Source organism: Rutidosis leptorrhynchoides, chromosome 7 (genome assembly GCF_046630445.1).
Source record: "Rutidosis leptorrhynchoides isolate AG116_Rl617_1_P2 chromosome 7, CSIRO_AGI_Rlap_v1, whole genome shotgun sequence".
NCBI lineage: Eukaryota > Viridiplantae > Streptophyta > Magnoliopsida > Asterales > Asteraceae > Rutidosis > Rutidosis leptorrhynchoides.
In genome coordinates, this window is record NC_092339.1 from 144,341,375 (window position 1) to 144,362,227 (window position 20,853).

Below are 20,853 nucleotides of genomic sequence, written 5' to 3' on the forward strand. Positions count from 1 at the left end.
ATAACCTTGCATTCTTTATTTAAAAATGATTTCCTATAAAGGAAACCTACCAAGATATGTAAGTTTAGAAAAACCATACATTATTACTTAACCAAAAGTTGACCAAAACAAGTCAACAACATCTACTATTAAATGTATCAAAATAGAATGCAAGTTAATGTTTAACAAAAGCTGCCATCATAAATATGCAGACTCTCTAAGCACAGCGGAAGCAATCAATCATGAACCTGAGAAAACATGCGAGTAACTGTCAACAAAAATATTGAGTGAATTATAGGTTTAATATTGCAAACAATATTTAATTTAAACCATAAAAATTTATGTTTGAAAACATAAAAACTCCTTTTTGGACCACAAAATTATATGCTAGAAAACATATAAAAACATTATTTCATTTTTCGTGAGCCACCTGGTAACCACTTAACCATTTATTTACCCTTGTCAAACACAATAAATAATATACACCGAACAAGTGTATCTTCAACTAAATACGAAGTACTAAACATTCCGATTATAAATTGCTAGCGTGACTAGCTCGAAATGGGGTTGTCAAACCCGATAGATCTATCCGTAGGATTCGCGTTCACCAGTAGAAACCAGTGATTACAGTTACCATAATAGGGAATATTTTTGTTCAACTCACAATAAATAATTTAAACCAACCTCCATTTGTGTCCAAAATATAAAATAAATTGCATGTATTCTCATTCCAAAAGATTTAAATAGAAAAATGGGACTATAACTCACCTTAAAGCAAACGAAGTAACCACACAAATATGCGAACAGCAAATGAAGTAAAGTGATCAGGAATGATCACAACGCCGACCTATAAATAAAGCAGGTCGATATAAATAACTAACTTAGGTCAAGTCTTAGTATGATAGCTATTGTACAGGTTGCAAGTAGTCATAGAACAACACTCAACATGCATCGGTTTGATCGGAACAGCGTACGGACACACACTTTCTATTTTTAGAAAGTTTTTATTTTTAGCAGGTTTCTATTTTTGGAAAGTTTCTATTTTAGGAAAGTTTCTATTTTAGGAAAGTTTCTATTTTTGAAAAGTTTCCAAATTTAGAAAGTTTTCATATTTAGAAAGTTTCTATTTTTAGAAAGTTTTTAAGTTAGGAAAGTTTCCTTAATTAGAAAGTCAACAAAAGTCAACTAAAAGTCAATGTCAACTAAAAGTCAAAGTCAAAAGTCAACCTTGGTCAAACATAGTCAACATGAATTTCAAAAGTATAAGTTATAATAATAATATAAGTTATAATGTTATTTAAAGTCATATGTATAATTATGTCATATTATAAGTTTAATTAAATTAAATTGAATTTTTAAAGTTAACATAAGTTTAAATGATATAATTAACATAACATAAGTATTTAATTTAATTAATTAAATATTAGTCATAACATAAGTATTATTAATTAATAATAATTTTTAATCATATCATAAGTATTATTAATTAATAAGGAATTATTAATCATATCATAAGTATTTAATTATAATTATTAAATCATAAGTATTTAATAATTAAATTATAATTAAATAATAACTAAGCCTTATAATAATTAAATAATTAATTAATCTTTATTATAAGTCTTATTATAACAATTTCATAACATAAGTTTAATACTTATCATAAGTATTTTCATTAATAATAAAAGTATTATTAATCATAAGTTTAATTAAACGTTTAATTAAATCATAAGTAATTATTAAATGATATAATAAATATATATATCATAAGTCTTAAATTAAAATAATTACTTTTTATATCATAAGTAATTTAATAATAATGAAAATCATTATTTATATCATAAGTCTTAAGAAATAACCATAACTTTTAATTAAAAGTTCTTCGGGTCATAACTTGAGCCCCGGGTGTCGGTTTTCGGCGAGTCTTATATATATATCCGCCTAACCAACACACCCGACACATTAGTGCACTCAAGAACATCCCAATAACAGTAACCAGGTCGTGACAAACAGCCCTTAATCAACTTGGAGCTTTAATCCATTCAAAATCATGTTTTAGTCATAACCGGTGATCTGTGGCTCGGATTTCGATGACCCGAACATGAAAGTTCATCCCATCATCAATCCTAACACACTATTCCACCCTAAAGACTCCAAAAGTGGTCACAAAGTCGGACCAAACCTGGAACAATTCGTTTTCACATTTTAATTCCAACAAAACACCATTTTAATCATAACTAGAGCTCCGGGAATCGAAATGACATGAATCCGGAGTCTAAAATTAATATCTTGATGAGAGGAACTCATATAGACACTTTAATTTCACTTTTATATCAGTCAAATTTACAGAAATGATCAAACAAGCTGCTGTCCCAAAACAATCAAACCGAAATCATGCTATAATAAGTGTTTCTATGCATACAATCAACAATACAACAACATACAATCATCATACTATCATAATAACATGTAAAAATAGTAAAATTAAAGAAAAATCAAAAGGTTAGGGTTGGGGTTTATACCCTAATCAAGAATCGAATGATATGAGTGTGCAGAGATCGAATAGAAGAATCCGGTTGTGTAAACGATTTGATGATCCAAGCTATAATTTTGATGAAGATGATGATGTATTTTGATGGTGGTGGCGACGGCCTAGGCTAGGGAGAAAGAAAGAGATGGAGAAAATTAAAAATGAAATGAGATAGGTTAAGGATATTTGAAAAGTGTAAGTATTATCCCAAAATGAAGCAAAATGTGGATATACCCCCTTCCCCCTTGAATGGTTCGGCCAAAAACTGAATGGGGTGGGCCCCACATGGCCCACAATGATATTTGATAAATTTCTTGTGGCCCGAACGCCCGATCGAAGCCCGAAACGCGAAAACGCTACTACGCGATTGAAAATTCGGAGAGATAACAAATACGCGACGAAAAATATATATAAATACTATATATAAACATATGACATTAAAATATCATATTTAAAATAATTAGGACTTAAAAATCCCAAAAGCTTGACCGTTGGTTTGAAAACCGAAAAGATTCGCCGGATAGAAATCCGCGACACATAGAAACGTATAACTTAAAATATGAATACAAATATTCACATAGCACATAATAATTAATATATTATTACAAAAATAATAATAATATAGGTCATAGAAATGACGTGGCACGAATAACAATTAACGGTCACTAAATAATTAACGGTAAAAGATAACGGAAAAAGTAGGGTCGTTACAGTACCTTCCCGTTACGGAAATTTCGTCCCGAAATTTAAACAGGTGCAGGGTGTCATAACCCGTCCTTAACCATAAGAACGTGTTAGATAACGTATGATTTCATTGCGAGGTATTGACCTCTATATGCGACATTTTTTTAAAGAAAAACTGCATATATTATACATTACAAACCATGATCCTTATTTTTGATACAAGCTTTGGACAAAACAAAGATGATTATCGTTTAGCGATAATCTTCGACTTACAAACTTTACAAATGATAATAACAACCCGATTTCTAGCATATTTTACAACACAAGTTCTTGGATATGCAGTCTTATTTTTAACACAAATATGCGTACGCAAGATCCTGCTTAGATTCAACATGATGCAGCGGAAGCTTTAGTAATCTCCTGAGAATAGACATGTTTTAAAAGGTCAACATAAAGTTGGTGAGATATAGGTTTAGTGCCGGCAGCAATATATATATATAGACCACAAGATTTCGTATATAAACAGTTTAATAAAAATATTCTAAGTGGTTGAGCACTTGGTAACCATACTTAACATTTAATCACGTCGCATATTCCCTTTAATATGAAATCTTACTACACCGTACCAAGTGTAGTCACAAAACGAAGTACTGTGCAACCGTTGAATACTGGTCGTCCAGTCCGGTTGGGGTTGTGAGGCCCGATAGATCTATCAACAGGATTCGCGTTTACAATACCGCTGTAAATAACAGTTACCAAGCTACAGGGAAGTATGCCAGTGGTACAACTCAACGTAGAATATATTTTTCAGTTACTTGTGTCCATATCGTAAAACATAAAATACATGTATTCTCATCCCGAAATATTTAGAGTTTAAAAGTGGGACTATATACTCACTGTTGTCTTGAAGATATATATAATTTGACTTGGTCTCCGGTTGATATCACGAACCTATCCATATATAATATATCAATACCTTTTCTTTTTAAACAAACGTCTCATATATATACTTGTTATACTTTTAATACTTTGAATAATTCCTTAGTCCGTAGTTAGCATTTCGTTGTTAGTAATTCAATTTTAATGGTTCATTTGTAGATGTTTAATATACCCGCAATGAAATAAATAAAACCCCCAACGAAATAAATAAAACCCCATCGTATATGTATTGGTCGAGATTAATCTTGACCCACGGTACCGGTGTTGTCAAATGACGTGTTGCGTACATAAAGTACCGGTGTTGTCAAATGACGTGTTGCGTACAAACATGGGATCTTATGATTAATCTTCTCGTGTTGTTTACGGGTGATCCTGAACCATATAAAATTGAATTATAAGTACATATATATAAAATATCATGTTAACTTAAAAAGATGTGATTTATTTAATTTTTTCCAATTATTTTCGTGGCTAAACTAGTCTTGGATATCCGATTTTGTTTCGGTCATAGTTTCTTCGTTACAACTCCGTTTTCGTTGATTCAACTTGCCATCTCCTTGGATCGAGTCCCTCTTTAAGACTATGAACTGTAAATACCTTAGTTTGTATTCAAAATCACACGGCATAGGTCAAACTTTAGTGAAACTTATGAAGTTAATCATTTTCCATCATGTAAACAACCTTAAATAATTATTTTTCTAAAAATACATATACTTTGAATTAAATCATGAAATTTTTATGTATTATCATATTCATAGAAAATATCATTTTTCCAGAAAATAAACCTCCAATTCAAGGTTCAAAATAGTTTTTAATTATCCAACCCAAAACAGCCCCCGGTTACACTCCGACACCGTAGATTCAGTTTTTAAGGTGTTCTTTGAAAAACCAAGTTATACCTTGTTAAGTTAGCATATAATTAAGATATGTTACAGGTCTTGAAGTATTTTAAAAGTTAAGTTAGAAGGATCTATTTAGTTTGCGAACAAGTTTGAAATCATTCAAACTATGTTCTAGTTTATAAACTCTTATATATATAGCTATAAATATATGAATTGAAAAAGAGTTGAAGTAGAGTTTTTACCTCAAGTTTAAAATGTAAAGTTGCTGGAAAGAATTAGTAAAATAAAAGTTGAGAGAGTTCTTGCAAGTGTGTGTGAAAATTGGAAGTAAAATTTGGAAAATGAATGTGTAAAAATGAGTTAGAAATTGTGCTTATTTATAGGCTTGAAAATTTGGTTTTTAGTGAAAATATCTAAGATAAGTTAAAATTTATTATGTCATTAATGACATATTATTCCAATAATTGAAGATTTCTATTGGTATATACCAATAGTAAATACTTCTAGAAGCTGTGTATAGTACCCTAGATATACGTATAGGATTATTGAGGAAACGGAACGAGAATTCAAATATAACTATCTTTTGTAAATGTACTTATATTGTTTTATGTATAAAAGCCCTTTAAAAATGATTAAATACATTACTTATACGATATATGTATAAACATTATAAATTATCAGTATTTATGTCAAATAACGTTACGTATGGTTATTGTTTTGAAAACTTAAGTTAGTAGTTTCAAAATATACTTATGACTTTTTGTTATTAATACAAAATGAGATATTAAAACATCCTTAGATCATGTTAAATATGTATGTATAATTATCATATATTGTATAGTTCGTGATATCATCGGTCAAACTAGACGGTCAAACGTTGTGTAAAACTCTTTTCAAAAACATAAGTCTCAACAATTTGGATTGCTTATCATGTTGGTAAGGTTTAATTTATGTAAATATTAATCTCATAAGTATAGAACGATCGGAAAAGTCCGGGTCATTACACAGGGGTTGACTCGGCATCTGAGAACAAATGCGGGTACTTCTGCTTCATCTGATCTTCACGCTCCCAAGTGAACTCGGGACCGCGTCTGGCATTCCATCTAACTCGAACAATAGGAATTCTACTCTGCTTAAGAGTCTTAACCTCTCGATCCATAATTTCAACAGGTTCCTCAATAAAATGAAGTTGCTTATCAACATGAAGTTCCTCCAGAGGAATAGTCTTATCGGCCTCGGCCAAACACTTCTTTAAATTCGATACATGAAAAACATCGTGAACAGCACTGAGTTCTTGTGGCAATTTCAAACGATAAGCCACGGGTCCAACTCTTTTTGTAATCTCAAATGGTCCAACAAATCGAGGATTAAACTTTCCTCTCTTACCAAATCGTACCACACCCTTCCAAGGTGATACTTTCAACATAACACGGTCACCGACCTGAAATTCAATATCTTTCCTTTTCTTATTGGCATAGCTCTTTTGCCGACTTCTGGCAGTTCTCAATCTTTCCTTAATCTGCACGATCTTCTCGATAGTCTCGTGAAGAATTTCTGGACCTGTGAGTTGAGCATCCCCAACCTCATTCCAACAGACAAGAGACCTACACTTTCTACCATATAGAGCTTCAAACGGTGCGATTTTAATACTTACGTGATAACTGTTGTTATAAGAAAATTTAGCCAACAGCAAGTATCTATCCCAACCATTACCAAAATCAATTACGCATGCCCTCAACATGTCTTCCAACGTTTGGATGGTCCTTTCACTCTGACCATCCGACTGTGGATGATAAGCGGTGCTCATATCCAATTTAGTTCCCAAAGCATCTTGTAACGACTGCCAAAACCTCGATGTAAATCGACTGTCTCGGTCCGAAATAGTCGATACGGGAACACCATGTCTCGAAACAATCTCCTTCAAATACAAACGAGTAATCTCCTTCATTGAATCTGTTTCCTTAATTGGCAAGAAATGAGTTGACTTAGTGAGTCGGTCAATAATCACCCAAATGCTATCATAACCACCCACAACTCTCGGTAACTTCGTAATAAAGTCCATCGTAATACCTTCCCACTTCCACTCGGGAATTTCAGGTTGCACCAGAAGTTCCGGACGGTTTCTGATGCTCAGCTTTGACCTTAGCACAAGTCAACCACTTAGCCACATAAGTAGCCACATCAGCTTTCAAGTTAGGCCACCAGTATAGCTCCTTAAGATTATGATACATCTTTCCTGAACTAGGATGTATAGAGTACCTAGACTTATGAGTTTTACCTAAAACAAGTTGTCGCAAATCACCAAATTTTGGAACCCAAAGACGTCTCGCACAATACCGAGTACCATCGGTTCGTATCTCAAACTGTTTACTCAAGCCTCTGACCTTCCCGTTACAAAATTTTCCTCCTTCAAGGCTTCTTTTTATGCCTCAAGAATCTGCCTAGCGAGGTTAGTTCAAATTGTCATATTCAAGGCTCTAAACCTACGAGGTTCAACTCTCTCTTTTTGACTCAAAGCATCAGCCACGACATTGGCTATTTCCCGGAATGGCTAAAGGAGTTCACAATCATAATCGTTCAACAATTCAACCCATCTTCGCTACCTCATATTCCACTGTCTTTGATCAAAGATATGTTGAAGACTTTTGTGATCAGTGTACACTATACATTTGACCCCATATAAGTAATGTCACCACTTCTTGAGTACGAACACAACAACTCCCAATTCTAAATCATGGGTTGTATAATTCTGTTCATGAATCTTCAGCTGACGTGACGCGTAAGCTATGACTTTCTTTCGCTGCACCAAAACACAACCAAAGTCTTGGCACGAAGCATCACAATAGATAACAAAATCATCATTACCCTCAGGTATTGATAATATCGGTGCAGAAGTTTAACTTCTTCAGAGTTTGAAAAGCAGACTCTTATTCACTCTTCCACTCATACTTCTTCCCCTTATGCGTTAAAGCAATCAGAGGTTTCGCTACTCGTGAAAAATATTGAATGAACCTTCTATAATAGCCTGCCAAACCTAGGAGCTGACGAATCTGAGTAGGAGTTTTCGGAAATTTCCCACTTCCCAATTGCCTCAATCTTAGCAGGATCAACTTGAATTCCCTGTTTACTAACAACGTGCCCAAGGAATTGAACTTCTTTCAACCAGAACACACATTTAGAAATATTCAGCATACAACTCTTCTTTTCTTAACAAATCAGGCACTTATCTTCGTGCTCTTGATCACTTCTTAGAATAGATAAGGATATCATTGATGAAAACGATAACGAATTTATCCAGATATAGGCTACACACACGGTTCATGAGGTCCATGAACACAGCAGGTGCGTTAGTCAATCCGGACGGCATAACAAGAAATTCGCAGTGACCATAACGGGTACGGAAAGCAGTTTTCAGAATATCAGTTTCTTTAGCCCGCAGTTGGTGATAACCGGAATGAAGATCAATCTTAGAATAAATGGACGAACCTTGAAGTTGATCGAACAGATCATCAATTCTCGGAAGAGGGTAACGGTTCTTAACTGTAAGCTTGTTCAACTCGCGATAATCAATACACCATCGGAACGAACCACCTTTCTTCTTAACAAACAAAACAGGAGCTCCCCAAGGGGACGAACTGGGACGAATGAAATATAGTTGCAACAATGAAGGAAGAAATATATGGAGTAGTCACATCGGTGGCATAGATATTTAAGGCAATTCTCTCAAAGGAGATAACGAGGATCATGAACTTTAAAGTAAATTTTCATTACATTTCCGAAAGGAAGGTGTACGAAAGGTGTGATATTTCGACGAGAGTGAACTTCCTTGTACAATGAGCGAGGAAATCTAAGATTCATCCATATTCCTAAATTTATGTGCGGATGAAAAGAATGCGAATCATGGGTTATAAAGAATGGCCGACTCCAGGTGAGATGAATCTCCAAAAATAATTTCAAGCACCTCAAAGTATTGAATCCTAAGATTAATGTTTACGAGGGTGTTGCGGTTGACAGCGAATATTGAGAGTAGAAACTCCTCAAACGGTCTAGTGTAATATACATCCATGATACCCACTATAACAACAGTTGGGGTAGAAACCCACCTAGCGCCTTTTCTACAATAGGGTGACCAACGAGTGTACCCCAGAAAATTGATTTATCGGTCCGCATTTCGGCCATTTTCAACCACAAGAGGGTAAATTTTACGAGCGCAAAGACTTTCCAACAAATTTTATAAAACCGGCATCCAAAGCGGTGTACGAGTTTCTATCAATGAACTTAATGGTAAATTTCATCCTTAAACGGAGGATGAGAAGAACTGTGATCCAAACACTCTGTAGAGTAATGCGAAAATTTGATAAAATCAATCAAAGGAGTTTTGAAAAAGCTTTAAACGTTTGATGTGACAACATAAACAGAACGAAGTTCTTAGTAAATTTTAGAAGTATGTACAACGTGTACCATTTTATATAAAACAAATTGACTTAGTCAAGCAGCTCAATAAATGAGTGGTTTTAAAATAATTTTGAAGGTATGATTTAGTATATGCTAGCCCAAATAGGTAAGGGTAAATTTATTCATTTGAATCCATACGTACAAATATGATTCTATAAATTGTATACATGACAAAATATTTCATTACTTCTATTCGCCCATAAATCTCGTGAGAACCGCCCAATTAAACAAATGTGTAAAACTACCGATGATAAGCAGAGTATCTGTATTTCAGAGGTTACAAGTTGAAGTAAGATCGTGGAAGATCGAGTAAAGGACTTGAATCGACGTGCGACATTTGACCAACAAATGTTACGAGGTCATGAAAACCAATGAGTTAAATGTTGTTTTGACTATTATCAGGACATAAGTCCTTGGGCCAAAACTGTTCCCGAGCGAAGCTGTTGCTAACAAGCGAGTTATGAAGGGTAGAGCATGAGATAGATAATCTGGTTAAAACGAGCTCCTCGTATATCAACAAATAAGATAATGAATATTTTCCCTACCCATGTAATACATCGGAATTTCTGAATGAGTAGTGTAATTTCTTTGACTCGCTTCCTATTCCTTATGTCACAATATTGGGACTTCTTTATGAATTAATGTAATATAATCACGTTGGCCTGACGCCATTATATTTCACTAATTCATAGTTCCATTCCAATAGCGCTACATGAGGTCAGGACACGCGATCAACCTCGAATTTCCACACAATTTCTCTAAAACGATTTCTTAAACAATGTGCTAAGGATAGCACAAGAGACAAAAACATCAAAAGTAATGAATAGGAGTAACGATGACATAAAAATGTCTTCGAAGTACCAAGAATCTCTAAAAGACGAGAATGACGTTTTTCGGTTCAAAAACCAAAGCACATAGGCACAACGGCACAAAGGCACGTAATATAACAAGAATGTTATATACCTAAACATAATAGCTGACATTGAAATGCCGAGCATTTAGAAGTCAAAAATGACATCCCGCGTAATATAACTCAAACGTTATATCCATAACCATAATAGATGACATAGAAATGTCGAGAATTTCAGAAATCAAGAATTACATCCCTCGGTTTCACTATCCGAGGTGTTCTAATAAGGATAAGTTCGCATGAGTCGGAGAATACGTTTAAGTCAGAATGGGAGTTCCTCCCGGATTCAGAACATAATAGAGATGTATGTATGATAACAATATAAATACCAATACGATACAAATAATCACATATAATAATATACAATAGGCCGGGCTGTAGACTAGACTCACTAATGCACCCTACTGACTCGGGTAACGACATCAATGCAGCCTAATTCCCTACAACCAACGCTCTAATACCAACTGAAACGACCCGTCAAAGTACACTTGACGACCATCGTTATCTTGGTCCCACAGCTTGATCATAACTCTATATGAATTTGATAAATAACCTTGCATTCTTTATTTAAAAATGATTTCCTATAAAGGAAACCTACCAAGATATGTAAGTTTAGAAAAACCATACATTATTACTTAACCAAAAGTTGATCAAAACAAGTCAACAACATCTACTATTAAATGTATCAAAATAGAATGCAAGTTAATGTTTAACAAAAGCTGCCATCATAAATATGCAGACTCTCTAAGCACAGCGGAAGCAATCAATCATGAACCTGAGAAAACATGCGAGTAACTGTCAACAAAAATATTGAGTGAATTATAGGTTTAATATTGCAAACAATATTTAATTTAAACCATAAAAATTTATATTTGAAAACATAAAAACTCATTTTTAGACCACAAAATTATATGCTAGAAAACATATAAAAACATTATTTCATTTTCCGTGAGCCACCTGGTAACCACTTAACCATTTATTTACCCTTGCCAAACACAATAAATAATATACACCGAACAAGTGTATCTTCAACTAAATACGAAGTACTAAACATTCCGATTATAAATTGCTAGCGTGACTAGCTCGAAATGGGGTTGTCAAACCCGATAGATCTATCCGTAGGATTCGCGTTCACCAGTAGAAACCAGTGATTACAGTTACCAGACTAGGAAATATTTTTGTTCAACTCACAATGAATAATTTAAACCAACCTCCACTTGTGTCCAAAATATAAAATAAATTGCATGTATTCTCATCCCAAAAGATTTAAATAGAAAAATGGGACTATAACTCACTTTAAAGCAAACGAAGTAACCACACAAATATGCGAACAGCAAATGAAATAAATTGATCAGGAATGATCACAACGTCGACCTATAAATAAAGCAGGTCGATATAAATAACTAACTTGGGTCAAGTCTTAGTATGATAGCTATTGTACAGGTTGCAAGTAGTCATAGAACAACACTCAACATGCATCGGTTTGATCGGAACAGCGTACGGACACACACTTTCTATTTTTAGAAAGTTTTTATTTTTAGCAGGTTTCTATTTTTGAAAAGTTTCTATTTTAGGAAAGTTTCTATTTTAGGAAAGTTTCTATTTCTGAAAAGTTTCCAAATTTAGAAAGTTTCCATATTTAGAAAGTTTCTATTTTTAGAAAGTTTTTAAGTTAGGAAAGTTTCCTTAATTAGAAAGTCAACAAAAGTCAACTAAAAGTCAAAGTCAACCAAAAGTCTACTCAAAAGTCAACCTTGGTCAAACATAATCAACATGAATTTCAAAAGTATAAGTTATAATAATAGTATAAGTTATAATGTTATTTAAAGTCATATGTATAATTATGTCATATCATAAGTTTAATTAAATTAAATTGAATTTTTAAAGTTAACATAAGTTTAAATGATATAATTAATATAATATAAGTATTTAATTTAATTAATTAAATATTAGTCATAACATAAGTATTATTAATTAATAATAATTTTTAATCATATCATAAGTATTATTAATTAATAAGAAATTATTAATCATAACATAAGTATTTAATTATAATTATTAAACCATAAGTATTTAATAATTAAATTATAATTAAATAATAACTAAGCCTTATAATAATTAAATAATTAATTAATCTTTATTATAAGTCTTATTATAATAATTTCATAACATAAGTTTAATACTTATCATAAGTATTTTCATTAATAATAGAAGTATTATTAATCATAAGTTTAATTAAACGTTTAATTAAATCATAAGTAATTATTAAATGATATAATAAATATATATATCATAAGTCTTAAATTAAAATAATTACTTTTTATATCATAAGTAATTTAATAATAATGAAAATCATTATTTATATCATAAGTCTTAATAAATAACCATAAGTTTTAATTAAAAGTTCTTCGGGTCATAACTTGAGCCCCGGGTGTCGGTTTTCGGCGAGTCTTATATATATATCCGCCTAACCAACACACCCGACACATTAGTGCACTCAAGAACATCCCAATAACAGTAACCAGGTCGTGACAAACAGCCCTTAATCAACTTGGAGCTTTAATCCGTTCAAAATCATGTTTTAGTCATAACGGGTGATCCGTGGCTCGGATTTCGATGACCCGAACATGAAAGTTCATCCCATCATCAATCCTAACACACTAGTCCACCCTAAAGACTCCAAAAGTGGTCACAAAGTCGGACCAAACCTGGAACAATTCGTTTTCACATTTTAATTCCAACAAAACACCATTTTAATCATAACTAGAGCTCCGGGAATCAAAATGACATGAATCCGGAGTCTAAAATTAATATCTTGATGAGAGGAACTCATATAGACACTTTAATTTCACTTTTATATCAGTCAAGTTTACAGAAATGATCAAACAAGCTGCTGTCCCAAAACAATCAAACCGAAATCATGCTATAACAAGTGTTTCTATGCATACAATCAACAATACAACAACATACAATCATCATACTATCATAATAACATATAAAAACAGTAAAATTAAAGAAAAATCAAAAGGTTAGGGTTAGGGTTTATACCCTAATCAAGAATCGAATGATATGAGTGTGTAGAGATCGAATAGAGGAATCCGGTTGTGTAAACGATTTGATGATCCAAGCTATAATTTTGATGAAGATGATGATGTATTTTGATGGTGGTGGCGACGGCCTAGGCTAGGGAGAAAGAAAGAGATGGAGAAAATTAAAAATGAAATGAGATAGGTTAAGGAAATTTGAAAAGTGTAAGTATTATCCCAAAATGAAGCAAAATGTGGATATACCCCCTTCCCCCTTGAATGGTTCGGCCAAAAACTGAATGGGGTGGGCCCCACATGGCCCACAATGATATTTGATAAATTTCTTGTGGCCCGAACGCCCGATCGAAGCCCGAAACGCGAAAACGCTACTACGCGATTGAAAATTCGGAGAGATAACAAATACGCGACGAAAAATATATATAAATACTATGTATAAACATATGACATTAAAATATTATATTTAAAATAATTAGGACTTAAAAATCCCAAAAGCTTGACCGTTGGTTTGAAAACCAAAAAGATTCGCCGGATAGAAATCCGCGACACGTAGAAACGTATAACTTAAAATATGAATATAAATATTCACATAGCACATAATAATTAATATATTATTACAAAAATAATAATAATATAGGTCATAGAAATGACGTGGCACGAATAACAGTTAATGGTCGTTAAATAATTAACGGTAAAAGATAACGGAAAAAGTAGGGTCGTTAAAACAACTCGAGCGGATCTTTAATGAGTCCACATACCCCATCTTCACATTCAAAGTCGGATGTTGGGAGATCTGTCAGGATTATTTTTCACCTCTTGCCAACTTCGACTCTTAACCAATATATGCTAAACTACAACTCTTTCTGTGGAGATCACAAATCTGAAGACTTCAAGATAATGAAGATACAATTTTTGACACTATTTGAGGACCTCAAAAATGAGCACCCAAGTCGAGAAATGATTACAACAAGTATTGCCTCGATGATTGACATTTTTGGATCAATTAGTAGAGTCGTGGAGTATATTCTCGTTGGACTTCAAGATTTCTCACAAGCAACAGCTGCCCCTTACCTCGCCTTCGATAAATCTCCGAAAGAAATATCTGACCTTCTACCACTTATGGTACGGCACTTTCTCAGGTTCTATCCACCAAGACTCACATACCCTCGAGAACATAACGATGGTATCAGTCAGAGAGAGATGTCTACCTTTTCCCAGTAGACATCATTACGGTCGAGCCAACGAACTTAAACAAAAGCGCTTCTCGGGAGGCAACCCGTGTAATAAAGTAGATTAGAAAACAATAAAAGATGACAATGACCTATGACTAAGGAATAAAGCATCATCGAGCATGCTAAAACATTCTTCCTCTCTAGGCAACATGTTTCTTCAAATCGCATCCTCGTCGATCCGTAGGGAAGTACTCTTTTCTCTTTATTCGTTATTAGCTCAATTCTATGCATTAAATAACACTGTATCCTAGCTTATCACTAAGTTTAGGATACCAGCCCAAATGCACTAGATAAATACTCCCAAATTCTTTAACTAAAACTCCTAAGTGTGCGATATTGCATTAGGAACATTATGGACAATGTCTAAGTGTGGGATGATGGTGTAACCTTTTAAAGTTATATCGTAATAAGCCTGTTACATAGATTCCCCGTCCTTAAGCCAAATTTAGATATTTTAGAAATAAAAAAGAAACCCTTTGCGAATAAGTACTTCGGAAAACTTGAAACGTTTGTAATAAAAAGTGAGGCTTATCTAAGGCAGAAATCTTTTTGGAACGAACCGGTTCTATAAAAGAGCATTGCATGAGGTGGCATATTCTACCTAATCTGATTATGGTGAGGCACCTAAATAAGGCCCTGAAAAGCATTCACATTTAATGCTTCACTATTTTCCATTGAATGCACTGATGTCTGTGCTCAGAATCAGAACTTGCTCTAGATCTACATTTCTGAGTAACGAAATGTGATATAGGTATAACCAGAAGAGCTAGCCATTTGTCGGAAACCATCATCCATCAACATCACCATCAACATCATCCATAATATCAACTTCATTTATTCACCACCCGAACCATTTCCATTCACTAGGGAAAAAAAAACCCAGAAAATGAGATCACCTCGTAAAAATCTAACGCTAATCACTTTTCAAGTATCACGACAATAAAAAAATCTTTCAAAGCTTACGACAGAAATTTCAAGAGATGATATCCAAATAAAAAAAAAGAAAAAAAAATCTCTTCAAAGTTCTGAGAAAAGCAGTAGAACTTATAAAGTCAAAAATGAAGACTGCTGGAGAACAAAGAACTCGATCGCAAGGATTCCTGTGGGAACTTATAAAGTCAAAGAAAGAGTTCATGGAACTCTAAAAGTGCTTCACGAAATATCAGCACTCCTATCTATCCTTTTCCAAAATTCTGAATAAAAGTCTTTAAAAAGACTATTTTATCCTTATTTACCCAAACAACTTCGCCACCACTCCAAAAAAATCTTTTTATCTTGACAAATGACCTAGAAGCTATGGTTATCACCACCGTCACACTAGTAACAAGGATTTAAGTCTTTATAAAGCCTATGAAGATGAGTACAACATGACTGGCTAATAGATCTGTAGAGAACCCCATACACTTGTGTGATTTGAGTGACCCAGGAGAGATAGCCTAAGTCATGTAACCTCCCCGCATGCATGCAGAGATTGTTTCAAACCCTGACACAGAGGACTCACCTTACTTTCGTTCTTATAATTAAAAGCAAACCGCCTAAGAAAATAGAAAGGAAACTTCGAAATATTTCTTAAAGTTAAAAACAGGGAGTTTGCTTGAGGACAAGCAAACTCTAAGTGAACGATATTTGATATCGGCTAAAAAGCACGTTTTTACCCCCCTCATATCAAGTAACAAAATAATAAAGTAATTAACTTTATCAAAGAAATAAGCATTTGTTTGCTTTATTTGGTAGATCAAATGATTACGAAGATGCAAGAAGAATCGAAGAAAACGAACTTAAAATGAAGAATCTAGAGCGGACACATGTTTAGTTATGTAATGCTTTGTACTTAGAAAGAATATTTAAGATACCTTGAACGAGAAATTGTTAACTAGAGATCTTTTTTGTGTTAGGTTCTCCTACTACAACTGTCAAATTCAGCTGTTATACAATTGAATCACGTCTACATGGAAACATGTCAAATTCAGCTGCAATACAGAGCACGCTTAAAACAAATCAGTATAATTAGCAGATTGCATTAAAGTACATTAAAAAAAATCATTGGACAGCCAACTCTTAAGAACCTCATTATGAGTGAACAAACTTAGTAAATAATTCGTTAACAATCAATGTGATCTCTACAGGACACCATGAATCACAAAATAATATAGCAAAACAGTATAAATGAGAATCACGGGTAACTTCTCTCTCTCTCTCTCTCTCTCTCTCTCTCTCTCTCTATATATATATATATATATATATATATATATATATATATATATATATATATATATATATATATATATATATATATACCTTTATTGTGTATTCAGTTGACTTGGAACGGCATATACACCATTAGACATAATCGGAGTTTTATCTCCATAAAGACACTCTAGTGGACAGTGTCCAGGGCAAAGGAATTGTTGGTAGAGGCAGGTGTGTAGCAGAGAGATGAGGGCCAATTTGATTCTAGAATAGCCTGTTGGATATATGATACCATAGTTAGAAAAAAAAAAAAAAAACAAAAAAAAAAAAAAAAAAAAAAAAAAAAAAAAACAAAAAGTAGATAGCTCATGAACAATGGTAGTACTCCGTATTTGTTTTAGCATATATGATTATAGCTAGAAGTTGGTTCGATACGCGCTTCGCCGCGTCTTCGTTTTTGTCGACATCGAGTTATTTTTGTTGTCCATTACAATCAGTTGGTATAAAAGGTGGTTCCATGGCATGGGTCCAACACTTTGTATACAATATACAACCTAGATAATATGTTTGTAGTAATGTTAGTATCTATTATGTTATGTTTTTAGTAAGAAATTGAGGGTTTAAGTACCTGCAAATTCAAAAGCCTCATATAGTTGAAAAAGGTAACTTGCATGTATCAATTGTGCAATAACCTACCTGTAGTAGCTTGATTAGAGTTGAATTTGTGACTTCTTGTTTGATAAACTGAATGCCATGGGACTGACAGATCAACCATTTTGCAAGCATGTTCTCTCATTTTGTTTGAATTCCTTCCATGGTATTAGAAACGAAAGTTAAATCCTACAAAAACTCCACATACATTAGACATATTATATGGAGTATATACAGTACAATTAGTAGCAATGAAGAGCATCTATAGTTTCAAAAGCACATACACAATTCTACATTTGAAACCAACAAATTACAATAAAAACAATTCTACTTTCTATGCAGCCTATTTAATTCCATCTACATGTCAAAGAGAACATTAACTTAATTTTCAAATTAAGCATTATATCGAACACTTTATGGGCATAACCCAAACCCGAACTAAAAAACACTAAATTAGTTGCACAACATCTCCAAGCTCAACATTCTGCTGATTACAACCAAAATACACAAGATAGAGCAAAAAATAGGAAACATAAATAGTTAATACCTGTAATAAACACACTGGCCAGGGGGTGATGAAAAGCAACCTAGAAAACGACCCCAATTTTGTGTTTGAACTGAATCGTTTATCCAAAACCCTAGTCAATTTAATTACCAAAAAAAAAAAAAAACTTACTTTTTAAGGCTCATTGAACCCTAACTAATTCCCAATCTTGTGAAACAAAGGATTCAAAGAGTTCAAACCCCAATTTGTAACGTTGATCGCAAACAACTATCAAATGGAATTCGTAACTTTAAACGTTACCGCATGAAGCGATGTTATAGAGTTAGATTAGAACTGGATTATCACGATCTTATAGAGAACCTACAATGGTGATGGTGGCGATTTGAGTATAACCCTCGCAAACCCTAGTTTCAAGTGGGAATTTTTACTGGATTCTTATACAAGAAAAGAATGACAGGAATCAGATGGGAAGTTGTTGACGAAGTAGGTGAGGTGGAGGTTTTTCTCTTATCTCTCGTTTGATTTTCAATGATGAAATGATGATGGAGTATTATTATTTATTAAGTAATAAATAAAAGTGGGTGAGAAGCATGGTGCAAAGAGGGGACGATTGCTAGTATAAACGACAACCAAGTTAAAATGTAAAACGACATTACAGTCCTTTTGTTGTTATATAGATGAATATAGATGAATAATTGTTATAAATTATAATATAATATAATAATAATGATAACCATAATGATAATAATTAAGATGAGGGAACGTTAAAAGTTTAATTAGACGTGTTCTGTTAACTTATGTTAACTGAACTGTAAGGGTTAGGTTGATTAAACGGAGCTCGTTAACTTATTTAAACTTATTTAAACTTATTTAGACGTGTTCCAGTTAAAAGGCGTTTGTTGTAAACTAATTAGACGTGTTTTTTGTAACTTATTAGACGTGTTCCTGGGAAAACTTATTACACGTGTTTCCAATTAGACGTGTTGTTTTTTCATTCAGACGTGTTCCTGGTAAAAGTTATTAGACGTGTTGTTAATTAGACATGTTCCTTGAAATACTTGTTAGACGTGTTGTTAATTAGAGGTGTTCCTGGTAAAATTTATTAGACGTGGTTACCAATTAGAGGTGTTATACTTATTTAGACATGTTGCAAGTTTCTAATTAGATGTGTTGCTACTATTATTTAGACGTGTTCCGTGTTTTATTTTGGTAAAACCTTAATTAGGCGTGTCCCGTTTAATAAATTAGACGTGGTATGTAGTGAACACGTCTAAATGAAGGGCTCTAAATGAGCCAGAATGTAGTAGTGGAAAATGGTGAAAGACAAGTTACGACCTCGGACACAAATCAAAACGACCCGAGAACCAAGCCACGCGGCCAAGTCACACGGGCTGCCCATTTTGAGCTACACGGGCTGCCACACGGGTTGCCATGGTTCACCAAACGGCTGGAGCACACGTGCAAGAATCTCACACGACTGCTTCACATGTTTGCCTTTGATAGTGCTCCAAATGAACATATATTTTGTAGCAATATCCTCCTAATATGTAAATTATTTAGTTGTAATTGTTCTATTTTAAGTTGCAATCGTTTATATTAAATAAGTGCGAAGACAAAAGGCGAAAACGACGATTTGAAGACAAAAACGTCCAAAAAGCTCAAATGTACAAGATACAATCCAAGTGGTTCAACTTATTGATAAGAAACGTCTAAAAATGACAAAAGTACAAGTTGCGGAACGCAAAGTACAAGATATTAAATTATACGAAAAGGCGTTCGAAAATCCGGAACCGGTACCCGAGCCAACTATCAATGCCCGACGCAATGGACCAAAAATTACAAGTCTACTATGCACAAGAATATAATATAATATATAAATAATTATATTAATTATTTATATTTTATATTTATATATAAATTATGTCGACAAGCAAGGTTCCAAAATTGTGTGAACTGGATTTTCAAACTCCGCGACTCGCGGAATTTGCAGGCTTAAAATGCCGCAACTCGCGGAGCTGCAAAAATCAGAAATGCCTATAAAAGGCCATGCATTCTGCCGAGTTTAAAAAACATAAAAAATAATAATAATACTCTGTAATAAATAATAAATAAATATATATAATATATATATATATATATATATATATATATATATATATATATATATATATATATATATATATATATATATATATATATATATATAGTATAGGGTAGTTTTATATTAGATTAGTTCGGGTTATGTAAAGGTTATTTTACGGGTTTTTAAGCCGGAACTCTGTCCATGTAACACTACGCGTTAAATAATCAATGTAAGTTATGTTCTCCCTTTTTAAATTAATGTCTCGTAACTAAGTTGTTATTATGCATATTTGAACCGAAGTAATCATGATGTTGGGCTAAAAATATCTAAAATTGGGTAATTGGGCTTTGTACCATAATTGGGGTTTGGACAAAAGAACGACACTTGTGGAAATTAGACTATGGGCTATTAATGGGCTTTATATTTGTTTAACTAAATGATAGTTTGTTAATTTTAATATAAAGATTTACAATTGGACGTCCCTATAAATAACCATATACACTCGATCGGACACGATGGGCGGGATATTTATATGTACGAATAATCGTTCATTTAACTAGACACGGGAATGGATTAATAGTCTATGGAATTATTAAAACAGGGGTGAAATTATGTACAAGGACACTTGGCGTAATTGTTAACAAAGTATTAAACCTTGGATTACACGCAGTCGATATCCTGGTGTAATTATTAAACAAAGTATTAAAACCTTGTTACAGTTTAAGTCCCCAATTAGTTAGAATATTTGACTTCGGATATAAGGATAATTTGACGAGGACACTCGCACTTTATATTTATGACTGATGGAC

General features: G+C 33.2%; 1 long non-coding RNA gene across 3 annotated transcripts; it reads right to left on the minus strand.

Moving 5' to 3' along the window:
- Window positions 1-16,913: 16,913 nt before the first annotated feature.
- Window positions 16,914-18,514, minus strand: LOC139858385 (uncharacterized). 3 transcript variants are annotated; one of them, XR_011762925.1, is made up of 4 exons: window positions 18,133-18,514; window positions 17,502-17,645; window positions 17,191-17,359; window positions 16,914-17,079 (listed from the first exon to the last, which is right to left on the minus strand). It is a non-coding gene; the product is annotated as an uncharacterized lncRNA (long non-coding RNA). The 3 variants fall into 3 exon arrangements; XR_011762924.1 differs by having other exon boundaries at window positions 18,004-18,514; XR_011762923.1 differs by having other exon boundaries at window positions 17,502-18,514.
- Window positions 18,515-20,853: the final 2,339 nt, after the last annotated feature.